The sequence below is a fragment of the Stenella coeruleoalba genome (assembly GCF_951394435.1).
Source record: "Stenella coeruleoalba genome assembly, contig: scaffold_47, whole genome shotgun sequence".
Lineage (NCBI taxonomy): Eukaryota > Metazoa > Chordata > Mammalia > Artiodactyla > Delphinidae > Stenella > Stenella coeruleoalba.
In genome coordinates this window covers 1,510,515-1,522,809 of record NW_027646269.1, presented here as the reverse complement: position 1 = coordinate 1,522,809, position 12,295 = coordinate 1,510,515, and the positions used below count along the sequence as shown (strand labels likewise).

The window sequence follows — 12,295 nt, the reverse complement described above, 5'->3', positions numbered from 1 at the left end:
TGTAATTCACAAACCTGCAGAGTTATAAATGACAGCTATCGTCCAAAAATAGACTGAAGTAAGGCTGCCAAGAGGACTTGAAAGCGGGGCAGAATTGCAGGAAACCGATTTCAGGAGGTAGACTGGAATTGCATTGAAAGCATAGGAAAAGAGGCAGAACGTCCACAATGATGCACTTGGCCAAAAAGGGCGTATGCGTTTTTTCCTGAATATATTCAGGAAAAAACGCATACGCCCTTTTTGGCCAACCCAGCAAGCTTGCAAAGGAAATCTGCACTACAATGAAGTCTCACTTCCCCCTGGTCAAAAGGGCCATCTGAAAAAAGTGTAAAATTCAGAAAGGCAACAGGCCATTGAGAACTGGGAGCCTTGTTATGCTGATGGGCGGGATGTAAATTGCCAACAGACACTTGGGAGAAGTGTATGGTGTTTCCTGAAACATCTAAAAAACAACGCAACAGAGCCTAGGGCACTTCCACTTATGGTCCTATAGATTAGGGAATTTAAAATCAAAAAGACACAGCCACCCCAAAGTTTGGAACCACTCTGTTTACAAGAACCTCGTTTACAGTACAAGTTCAACATCGCAGAAAGTGAAAAATGGATAAAGAAGTTGTGGTATTCACTTACAAAGCAATATCACTCAGCAATGAAATCTATGTCATCAGGCCCTTAGCAGCACAATGAGTGGATTCAGGTATGATGATTCTAACTGAAATAAGTCACACAGAAAAAGAAACATCATAAGATATCACTAATACACGGAATGGAAACTTGGCTACACAGGAACTGAATTACAGAACAGAACAGGGTCTCAAATTTAGAAAACCAACTTATGCTTGCTTAAGGGTAAAGGTGAGTTGGGGTGCTGCATAATACCAGAGATTGAAATGAGCACAGATAAAGTTCCTTAAGCCAAATATGGAATAGACAAGAGCTACTCCTTGCTCAACGAAATGGACTCAACACCGCATATTAAACGCCTAAGAATGTACCTGACTAGTAAGTATCTTAAAACCTATGGATTGCTATGTCTCCGAAAGAGAATCAAGCATCTGTACAGGGGCATAAACGCAGCAGTGATAGGATTGGAGAGGTTTGGTGAGCAAATGAAGACCCTTTGAAGTCATATTGCATGGTACCCATTCCACGGGTTTCAACTACCCAGGTTTAAGGTATTCTTCCTTCAGCTAAAACATGCATGTGGAACCTAGAGTATGATCAACCATGTGATCGGGAGACGTGTTCAAATATGTCTCAGGTTTCGTACCCTGGTACTCGGGTGCAACATGCCAGACGCTTTACTAACACTCTCCCGACTTGGAGAGTCAGTCCCTTTAACCTCCTGCTTGGCCCAGTTTGCAATTTCTGCGGAAGATGAACAGGAATAGCGAGAACCAATGAGAGACTACCTGGAGATGTCTGAACGGGCAAATTTAACTCTCATTTCCCACCAGGAAGAGGATTTAACCAAAGGCTCAGCGTGCCGTGCCGGAACCACATTAGGGCCTGAAGCCATCCTGCGGTGTTGCGGCCAGGTCACAAGAAAGCGAGTTGAAGAAAGGAGCTCAGGGGCACTGTAATTCACAAACCTGCAGAGTTATAAATGACAGCTATCGTCCAAAAATAGACTGAAGTAAGGCTGCCAAGAGGACTTGAAAGCGGGGCAGAATTGCAGGAAACCAATTTCAGGAGGTAGACTGGAATTGCATTGAAAGCATAGAAAAAGAGGCAGAATGTCCACAATGATGCACTTGGCCAAAAAGTGCGTATGCGTTTTTTCCTGAATATATTCAGGAAAAAACGCATACGCCCTTTTTGGCCAAGCAAGCAAACTTGCAAAGGAAATCTGCACTACAATGAAGTCTCACTTCCCCCCGGTCAAAAGGGCCATCTGAAAAAAGTGTAAAATCCAGAAAGGCAGGACAGGCCATGGAGAACTGGGAGCCTTGTTATGCTGATGGGCGGGATGTAAATTGCCAACAGACACTCGGGAGAAGTGTATGGTGTTTCCTGAAACATCTAAAAAACACAGCAACAGAGCCTAGGGCACTTCCACTTATGGTCCTATAGCTTAGGGAAATTAAAATCAAAAAGACACAGCCACCCCAATGTTTGGGACGCCTCTGTTTACAAGAACCTCGTTTCCCGTACAAGTTCAATATCACAGAAAGTGAAAAATGGATAAAGAACTTGTGGTACTTACGTACAATGCAGTATCACTCAGCAATGAAATCTATGTCATCAGGCCCGTAGCAGCATAATGAGTGGATTCAGGTACGATGATTCTAACTGATATAAGTCACACAGAAAAAGAAACATCATAAGATATCACTAATACACGGAATGTAAACTTGGCTACACAGGAACTGAATTCCAAAACAGAACAGGTTCTCAAATTTAGAAAACCAACTTATGCTTGCTTAAGGGGAAAGGTGAGTTGGGTTCCTGCATAAAACCAGAGATTGAAATGAGCACAGATAAAGTTCCTTAAGCCAAATATGGAATAGAAAAGAGCTACTCCTTGCTCAACGAAATGGACTCAACACCGCATATTAAACGCCTAAGAATGTACCTGACTAGTAAGTATCTTAAAACCTATGGATTGCTATGTCTCTGAAAGAGAATCAAGCATGTGTACCGGGGCATAAACGCAGCAGTGATAGGATTGGAGAGGTTCGGTGAGCAAATGAAGACCCTTTGAAATCATATTGCATGGTAACCATTACACGGGTCTTAAATCTCCAGGTTTAAGGTATTCTTCCTTCAGCTAAAACATGCATGTGGAACCCAGAGTATGATCAACCATGTGAATGGGAGACGTGTTCAAATATGTCTCAGTTTTCCTCCCCTGGTACTCGGGTGCAACATTCCAGACGCTTTACTAACACTCTCCCGACATGGAGAATCAGCGCCTTTAACCTCCTATTTGGCCCAGTTTGCAATTTCTGCGGAAGGTGAACAGGAATAGCGAGAACCAATGAGAGACTAGCTGGAGGTGTCTGGACGGGCAAATTTAACTCTCATTTCCCACCAGGAAGAGGAAATAACCAAAGGCTCAGCGTGCCGTGCCGGAACCAGATTAGGGCCTGAAGCCATCCTGCTGTGTTGCAGCCAGCTCACAAGAAAGCGAGTTGAAGAAAGGAGCTCAGGGGCACTGTAATTCACAAACCTGCAGAGTTATAAATGACAGCTATCGTCCAAAAATAGACTGAAGTAAGGCTGCCAAGAGGACTTGAAAGCGGGGCAGAATTGCAGGAAACCGATTTCAGGAGGTAGACTTGAATTGCCTTGAAAGCATAGGAAAAGAGGCAGAACGTCCACAATGATGCACTTGGCCAAAAAGGGCGTATGCGTTTTTTCCTGAATATATTCAGGAAAAAACGCATACGCACTTTTTGGCCAACCAAGCAAGCTTGCAAAAGAAATCTGCACTACAATGAAGTCTCACTTCCCCCCGGTCAAAAGGGCCATCTGAAAAAAGTGTAAAATCCAGAAAGGCAGGAGAGGCCATGGAGAACTGGGAGCCTTGTTATGCTGATGGGCGGGATGTAAATTGCCAACAGACACTCCGGAGAAGTGTATGGTGTTTCCTGAAACATCTAAAAAACAAATCAACAGAGCCTAGGGCACTTCTACTTATGGTCCTATAGCTTAGGGAAATTAAAATCAAAAAGACACAGCCACCCCAAAGTTTGGGACGCCTCTGTTTACAACAACCTCGTTTACAGTACAAGTTCAACATCGCAGAAAGTGAAAAATGGATAAAGAAGTTGTGGTATTTACTTACAAAGCAATATCACTCAGCAATGAAATCTATGTCATCAGGCCCTTAGCATCACAATGAGTGGATTCAGGTATGATGATTGTAACTGAAATAAGTCACACAGAAAAAGAAACATCATAAGATATCAGTAATACACGGAATGGAAACTTGGCTACACAGGAACTGAATTCCAAAACAGAACAGGGTCTCAAATTTAGAAAACCAACTTATGCTTGCTTAAGGGTAAAGGTGACTTGGGGTGCTTCATAAAACCAGAGATTGAAATGAGCAGAGATAAAGTTCCTTAAGTCAAATATGGAATAGACAAGAGCTACTCCGTGCTCAACGAAATGGACTCAACACCGCATATTAAACGCCTAAGAATGTACCTGACTTGTAAGTATCGTAAAACCTATGGATTGCAATGTCTCCAAAAGAGAATCAAGCATGTGTACAGGGGCATAAACGCAGCAGTGATAGGATTGGAGAGGTTCGGTGAGCAAATGAAGACCCTTTGAAGTCATATTGCATGGTACCCATTCCACGGGTTTCAACTACCAAGGTTGAAGGTATTCTTCCTTCAGCTAAATCATTGATGTGGAACCTAGAGTATGATCAACTATGTGATCGGGAGACATGTTAAAATATGTCTCAGTTTTCGTACCCTGGTACTCGGGTGCAACATGCCAGACGCTTTACTAACACTCTCCCGACTTGGAGAGTCAGTCCCTTTAACCTCCTGCTTGGCCCAGTTTGCAATTTCTGCGGAAGATGAACAGGAATAGCGAGAACCAATGAGAGACTAGCTGGAGATGTCTAAACGGGCAAATTTAACTCTCATTTCCCACCAGGAAGAGGAATTAACCAAAGGCTCAGCGTGCCGTGCCGGAACCACATTAGGGCCTGAAGCCATCCTGCGGTGTTGCGGCCAGGTCACAAGAAAGCGAGTTGAAGAAAGGAGCTCAGGGGCCCTGTAATTCACAAACCTGCAGAGTTTTAAATGACAGCTATCGTCCAAAAATATACTGAAGTAAGGCTGCCAAGAGGACTTGAAAGCGGGGCAGAATTGCAGGAAACCAATTTCAGGAGGTAGACTGGAATTGCATTGAAAGCATAGGAAAAGAGGCAGAATGTCCACAATGATGCACGTGGCCAAAAAGGGCGTATGCGTTTTTTCCTGAATATATTCAGGAAAAAACGCATACGCCCTTTTTGGCCAACCAAGCAAACTTGCAAAGAAATGTGCACTACAATGAAGTCTCACTTCCCCCTGGTCAAAAGGGCCATCTGAAAAAAGTGTAAAATCCAGAAAGGCAGGACAGGCCATGGAGAACTGGGAGCCTTGTTATGCTGATGGGCGGGATGTAAATTGCTAACAGACACTCAGGAGAAGTGTATGGTGTTTCCTGAAACATCTAAAAAACAAAGCAACAGAGCCTAGGGCACTGCCACTTATGGTCCTATAGCTTAGGGAAATTAAAATCAAAAACACACAGCCACCCCAAAGTTTGGGACGCCTCTGTTTACAAGAACCTCGTTTACCGTACAAGTTCAATATCACAGAAAGTGAAAAATGGATAAAGAACTTGTGGTACTTACGTACAATGCAGTATCACTCAGCAATGAAATCTATGTCATCAGGCCCGTAGCAGCATAATGAGTGGATTCAGGTACGATGATTCTAACTGAAATAAGTCACACAGAAAAAGAAACATCATAAGATATCACTAATACACGGAATGTAAACTTGGCTACATAGGAACTGAATTCCAAAACAGAACAGGTTCTCAAATTTAGAAAACCAACTTATGCTTGCTTAAGGGGAAAGGTGAGCTGAGGTGCTGCATAAAACCAGAGATTGAAATGAGCACAGATAAAGTTCCTTAAGCCAAATATGGAATAGACAAGAGCTACTCCTTGCTCAACGAAATGGACCCAACACCGCATATTAAACGCCTAAGAATGTACCTGACTAGTAAGTATCTTAAAACCTATGGATTGCTATGTCTCCGAAAGAGAATCAAGCATGTGTACCGGGGCATAAACGCAGCAGTGATAGGATTGGAGAGGTTCGGTGAGCAAATGAAGACCCTTTGAAGTCATATTGCATGGTACCCATTCCACGGGTTTCAACTACCCAGGTTTAAGGTATTCTTCCTTCAGCTAAAACATGCATGTGGATCCTAGAGTATGATCAACCATGTGAACGGGAGACGTGTTCAAATATGTCTCAGTTTTCCTCCCCTGGTACTCGGGTGCAACATTCCAGACGCTTTACTAACACTCTCCCGACTTGGAGAGTCAGCGCCTTTAACCTCCTGTTTGGCCCAGTTTGCAATTTCTGCGGAAGATGAACAGGAATAGCGAGAACCAATGAGAGACTACCTGGAGGTGTCTGAACGGGCAAATTTAACTCTCATTTCCCACCAGGAAGAGGAATTAACCAAAGGCTCAGCATGCCGGGCCGGAACCAGATTAGGGCCTGAAGCCATCCTGCGGTGTTGCGGTCAGGTCACAAGAAAGCGAGTTGAAGAAAGGAGCTCAGGGGCACTGTAATTCACAAACCAGCAGAGTTATAAATGACAGCTATCGTCCAAAAATAGACTGAAGTAAGGCTGCCAAGAGGACTTGAAAGCGGGGCAGAATTGCAGGAAACCGATTTTAGGAGGTAGACTGGAATTGCATTGAAAGCATAGGAAAAGAGGCAGAACGTCCACAATGATGCACTTGGCCAAAAAGGGCGTATGCGTTTTTTCCTGAATATATTCAGGAAAAAACGCATACGCCCTTTTTGGCAAACCAAGCAAACTTGAAAAGGAAATCTGCACTACAATGAAGTCTCACTTCTCCCCGGTCAAAAGGGCCATCTGAAAAAAGTGTAAAATCCAGAAAGGCAGGACAGGCCATGGAGAACTGGGAGCCTTGTTATGCTGATGGGCGGGATGTAAATTGCCAACAACCACTCGGGAGAAGTGTATGGTGTTTCCTGAAACATCTAAAAAACAAAGCAACAGAACCTAGGGCACTTCCACTTATGGTCCTATAGCTTAGGGAAATTAAAATCAAAAAGACACAGCCACCCCAAAGTTTGGAACGGCTCTGTTTACAAGAACCTCGTTTACAGTACAAGTTCAACATCGCAGAAAGTGAAAAATGGATAAAGAAGTTGTGGTATTTACTTACAAAGCAATATCACTCAGCAATGAAATCTATGTCATCAGGCCCTTAGCAGCACAATGAGTGGATTCAGGTATGATGATTCTAACTGAAATAAGTCACACAGAAAAAGAAACATCATAAGATATCAGTAATACACGGAATGGAAACTTGGCTACACAGGAACTGAATTACAGAACAGAACAGGGTCTCAAATTTAGAAAACCAACTTATGCTTGCTTAAGGGGAAAGGTGAGTTGGGGTGCTGCATAAAACCAGAGATTGAAATGAGCAGAGATAAAGTTCCTTAAGCCAAATATGGAATAGACAAGAGCTACTCCTTGCTCAACGAAATGGACTCAACACCGCATATTAAACGCCTAAGAATGTACCTGACTAGTAAGTATCTTAAAACCTATGGATTGCTATGTCTCCGAAAGAGAATCAAGCATGTGTACAGGGGCATAAACGCAGCAGTGATAGGATTGGAGAGGTTCGGTGAGCAAATGAAGACCCTTTGAAGTCATATTGCATGGTACCCATTCCACGGGTTTCAACTACCCAGGTTTTAGGTATTCTTCCTTCAGCTAAAACATGCCTGTGGAACCCAGAGTATGATCAACCATGTGATCGGGAGACGTGTTCAAATATGTCTCAGTTTTCCTCCCCTGGTACTCGGGTGCAACATTCCAGACGCTTTACTAACACTCTCCCGACTTGGAGAGTCAGCGCCTTTAACCTCCTGTTTGGCCCAGTTTGCAATTTCTGCGGAAGATGAACAGGAATAGCGAGAACCAATGAGAGGCTAGCTGGAGGTGTCTGGACGGGCAAATTTAACTCTCATTTCCCACCAGGAAGAGGAAATAACCAAAGGCTCAGCATGCCGTACCGGAACAAGATTAGGGCCTGAAGCCATCCTGCGGTGTTGCGGCCAGCTCAAAAGAAAGCGAGTTGAAGAAAGGTGCTCAGGGGCACTAAAATTCACAAACCTGCAGAGTTATAAATGACAGCTATCGTCCAAAAATAGACTGAAGTAAGGCTGCCAAGAGGACTTGAAAGCGGGGCAGAATTGCAGGAAACCGATTTCAGGAGGTAGACTGGAATTGCATTGAAAGCATAGGAAAAGAGGCAGAACGTCCACAATGATGCACTTGGCCAAAAAGGGCGTATGCGTTATTTCCTGAATATATTCAGGAAAAAACGCATACGCCCTTTTTGGCCAACCAAGCAAGCTTGCAAAGGAAATCTACACTACAATGAAGTCTCACTTCCCCCCGGTCAAAAGGGCCATCTGAAAAAAGTGTAAAATCCAGAAAGGCAGGACAGGCCATGGAGAACTGGGAGCCTTGTTATGCTGATGGGCGGGATGTAAATTGCCAACAACCACTCGGGAGAAGTGTATGGTGTTTCCTGAAACATCTAAAAAACAAAGCAACAGAACCTTGGGCACTTCCACTTATGGTCCTATAGTTTAGGGAAATTAAAATCAAAAAGACACAGAACCCCAAAGTTTGGAACGGCTCTGTATACAAGAACCTCGTTTACAGTACAAGTTCAACATCGCAGAAAGTGAAAAATGGATAAAGAAGTTGTGGTATTCACTTACAAAGCAATATCACTCAGCAATGAAATCTATGTCATCAGGCCCTTAGCAGCACAATGAGTGGATTCAGGTATGATGATTCTAACTGAAATAAGTCACACAGAAAAAGAAACATCATAAGATATCAGTAATACACGGAATGGAAACTTGGCTACACAGGAACTGAATTACAGAACAGAAGAGGGTCTCAAATTTAGAAAACCAACTTATGCTTGCTTAAGGGTAAAGGTGAGTTGGGGTGCTGCATAAAACCAGAGATTGAAATGAGCACAGATAAATTTCCTTAAGCCAAATATGGAATAGACAACAGCTACTCCTGGCTCAACGAAATGGACTCAACACCCCATATTAAACGCCTAAGAATGTACCTGACTAGTAAGTATCTTAAAACCTATGGATTGCTATGTCTCCGAAAGAGAATCAAGCATGTGTACAGGGGCATAAACGCAGCAGTGATAGGATTGGAGAGGTTCGGTGAGCAAATGAAGACCCTTTGAAGTCATATTGCATGGTACCCATTCCACGGGTTTCAAATACCCAGGTTTTAGGTATTCTTCCTTCAGCTAAAACATGCATGTGCAACCCAGAGTATGATCAACCATCTGATCGGGAGACGTGTTCTAATATGACTCAGTTTTCCTCCCCTGGTACTCGGGTGCAACATTCCAGACGCTTTACTCACACTCTCCCCACTTGGAGAGTCAGCGCCTTTAACCTCCTGTTTGGCCCAGTTTGCAATTTCTGCGGAAGATGAACAGGAATAGCGAGAACCAATGAGAGACTACCTGGAGGTGTCTGGACGGGCAAATTTAACTCTCATTTCCCACCAGGAAGAGGAAATAACCAAAGGCTCAGCGTGCCGTGCCGGAACCAGATTAGGGCCTGAAGCCATCCTGCGGTGTTGCGGCCAGCTCACAAGAAAGCGAGTTGAAGAAAGGAGCTCAGGGGCACTGTAATTCACAAACCTGCAGAGTTATAAATGACAGCTATCGTCCAAAAATATACTGACGTAAGGCTGCCAAGAGGACTTGAAAGCGGGGAAGAATTGCAGGAAAACGATTTCAGGAGGTAGACTGGAATTGCATTGAAAGCATAGGAAAAGAGGCAGAACGTCCACAATGATGCACTTGGCCAAAAAGGGCGTATGCGTTTTTTCCTGAATATATTCAGGAAAAAACGCATACGCCCTTTTTGGCCAACCAAGCAAACTTGCAAAGGAAATCTGCACTACAATGAAGTCTCACTTCCCCCCGGTCAAAAGGGCCATCTGAAAAAAGTGTAAAATCCAGAAAGGCAGCACAGGCCATGGAGAACTGGGAGCCTTGTTATGCTGATGGGCGGGATGTAAATTGCCAACAACCACTCGGGAGAAGTGTATGGTGTTTCCTGAAACATCTGAAAAACAAAGCAACAGAGCCTAGGGCACTTCCACTTATGGTCCTATAGCTTAGGGAAATTAAAATCAAAAAGACACAGCCACCCCAAAGTTTGGGACGCCTCCGTTTACAAGAAACTCGTTTTCCGTGCAAGTTCAATATCACAGAAAGTGAAAAATGGATAAAGAACTTGAGGTACTTACGTACAATGCAGTATCACTCAGCAATGAAATCTATGTCATCAGGCCCATAGCAGCATAATGAGTGGATTCAGGTACGATGATTCTAACTGAAATAAGTCACACAGAAAAAGAAACATCATAAGATATCAGTAATACACGGAATGGAAACTTGGCTACACAGGAACTGAATTCCAAAACAGAACAGGGTCTCAAATTTAGAAAACCAACTTATGCTTGCTTAAGGGGAAAGGTGAGTTGGGGTGCTGCATAAAACCAGAGATTGAAATGAGCACAGATAAAGTTCCTTAAGCCAAATATGGAATAGACAAGAGCTACTCCTTGCTCAACGAAATGGACTCAAAACCCCATATTAAACGCCTAAGAATGTACCTGACTAGTAAGTATCTTAAAACCTATGGATTGCTATGTCTCCGAAAGAGAATCAAGCATGTGTACAGGGGCATAAACGCAGCAGTGATAGGATTGGAGAGGTTCGGTGAGCAAATGAAGACCCTTTGAAGTCATATTGCATGGTACCCATTCCACGGGTTTCAACTACCCAGGTTTTAGGTATTCTTCCTTCAGCTAAAACATGCCTGTGGAACCCAGAGTATGATCAACCATGTGATCGGGAGACGTGTTCAAATATGTCTCAGTTTTCCTCCCCTGGTACTCGGGTGCAACATTCCAGACGCTTTACTAACACTCTCCCGACTTGGAGAGTCAGCGCCTTTAACCTCCTGTTTGGCCCAGTTTGCAATTTCTGCGGAAGATGAACAGGAATAGCGAGAACCAATGAGAGGCTAGCTGGAGGTGTCTGGACGGGCAAATTTAACTCTCATTTCCCACCAGGAAGAGGAAATAACCAAAGGCTCAGCATGCCGTACCGGAACAAGATTAGGGCCTGAAGCCATCCTGCGGTGTTGCGGCCAGCTCAAAAGAAAGCGAGTTGAAGAAAGGTGCTCAGGGGCACTAAAATTCACAAACCTGCAGAGTTATAAATGACAGCTATCGTCCAAAAATAGACTGATGTAAGGCTGCCAAGAGGACTTGAAAGCGGGGCAGAATTGCAGGAAACCGATTTCAGGAGGTAGACTGGAATTGCATTGAAAGCATAGGAAAAGAGGCAGAACGTCCACAATGATGCACTTGGCCAAAAAGGGTGTATGCGTTATTTCCTGAATATATTCAGGAAAAAACGCATACGCCCTTTTTGGCCAACCAAGCAAGCTTGCAAAGGAAATCTACAATACAATGAAGTCTCACTTCCCCCCGGTCAAAAGGGCCATCTGAAAAAAGTGTAAAATCCAGAAAGGCAGGACAGGCCATGGAGAACTGGGAGCCTTGTTATGCTGATGGGCGGGATGTAAATTGCCAACAACCACTCGGGAGAAGTGTATGGTGTTTCCTGAAACATCTAAAAAACAAAGCAACAGAACCTTGGGCACTTCCACTTATGGTCCTATAGTTTAGGGAAATTAAAATCAAAAAGACACAGAACCCCAAAGTTTGGAACGGCTCTGTATACAAGAACCTCGTTTACAGTACAAGTTCAACATCGCAGAAAGTGAAAAATGGATAAAGAAGTTGTGGTATTCACTTACAAAGCAATATCACTCAGCAATGAAATCTATGTCATCAGGCCCTTAGCAGCACAATGAGTGGATTCAGGTATGATGATTCTAACTGAAATAAGTCACACAGAAAAAGAAACATCATAAGATATCAGTAATACACGGAATGGAAACTTGGCTACACAGGAACTGAATTACAGAACAGAAGAGGGTCTCAAATTTAGAAAACCAACTTATGCTTGCTTAAGGGTAAAGGTGAGTTGGGGTGCTGCATAAAACCAGAGATTGAAATGAGCACAGATAAATTTCCTTAAGCCAAATATGGAATAGACAACAGCTACTCCTGGCTCAACGAAATGGACTCAACACCCCATATTAAACGCCTAAGAATGTACCTGACTAGTAAGTATCTTAAAACCTATGGATTGCTATGTCTCCGAAAGAGAATCAAGCATGTGTACAGGGGCATAAACGCAGCAGTGATAGGATTGGAGAGGTTCGGTGAGCAAATGAAGACCCTTTGAAGTCATATTGCATGGTACCCATTCCACGGGTTTCAAATACCCAGGTTTTAGGTATTCTTCCTTCAGCTAAAACATGCATGTGCAACCCAGAGTATGATCAACCATCTGATCGGG

General features: G+C 43.5%; 1 long non-coding RNA gene across 50 annotated transcripts in view; it reads right to left on the bottom strand.

Annotated features, from left to right (window-relative positions):
• The window catches only part of LOC307181221, a 2,056,127-nt gene that overhangs the window by 1,174,293 nt on the left and 869,539 nt on the right, over positions 1-12,295 (bottom strand). For 2 of the 50 annotated variants that reach the window (XR_013826143.1, XR_013826149.1), the window contains exon 2: positions 3,787-3,872. The exons of the other annotated variants lie outside the window; for them this stretch is intronic. This is a non-coding gene — a long non-coding RNA (uncharacterized lncRNA). The remainder of the gene's footprint in view (positions 1-3,786; positions 3,873-12,295) is intronic. 50 annotated transcript variants of the gene reach the window in all.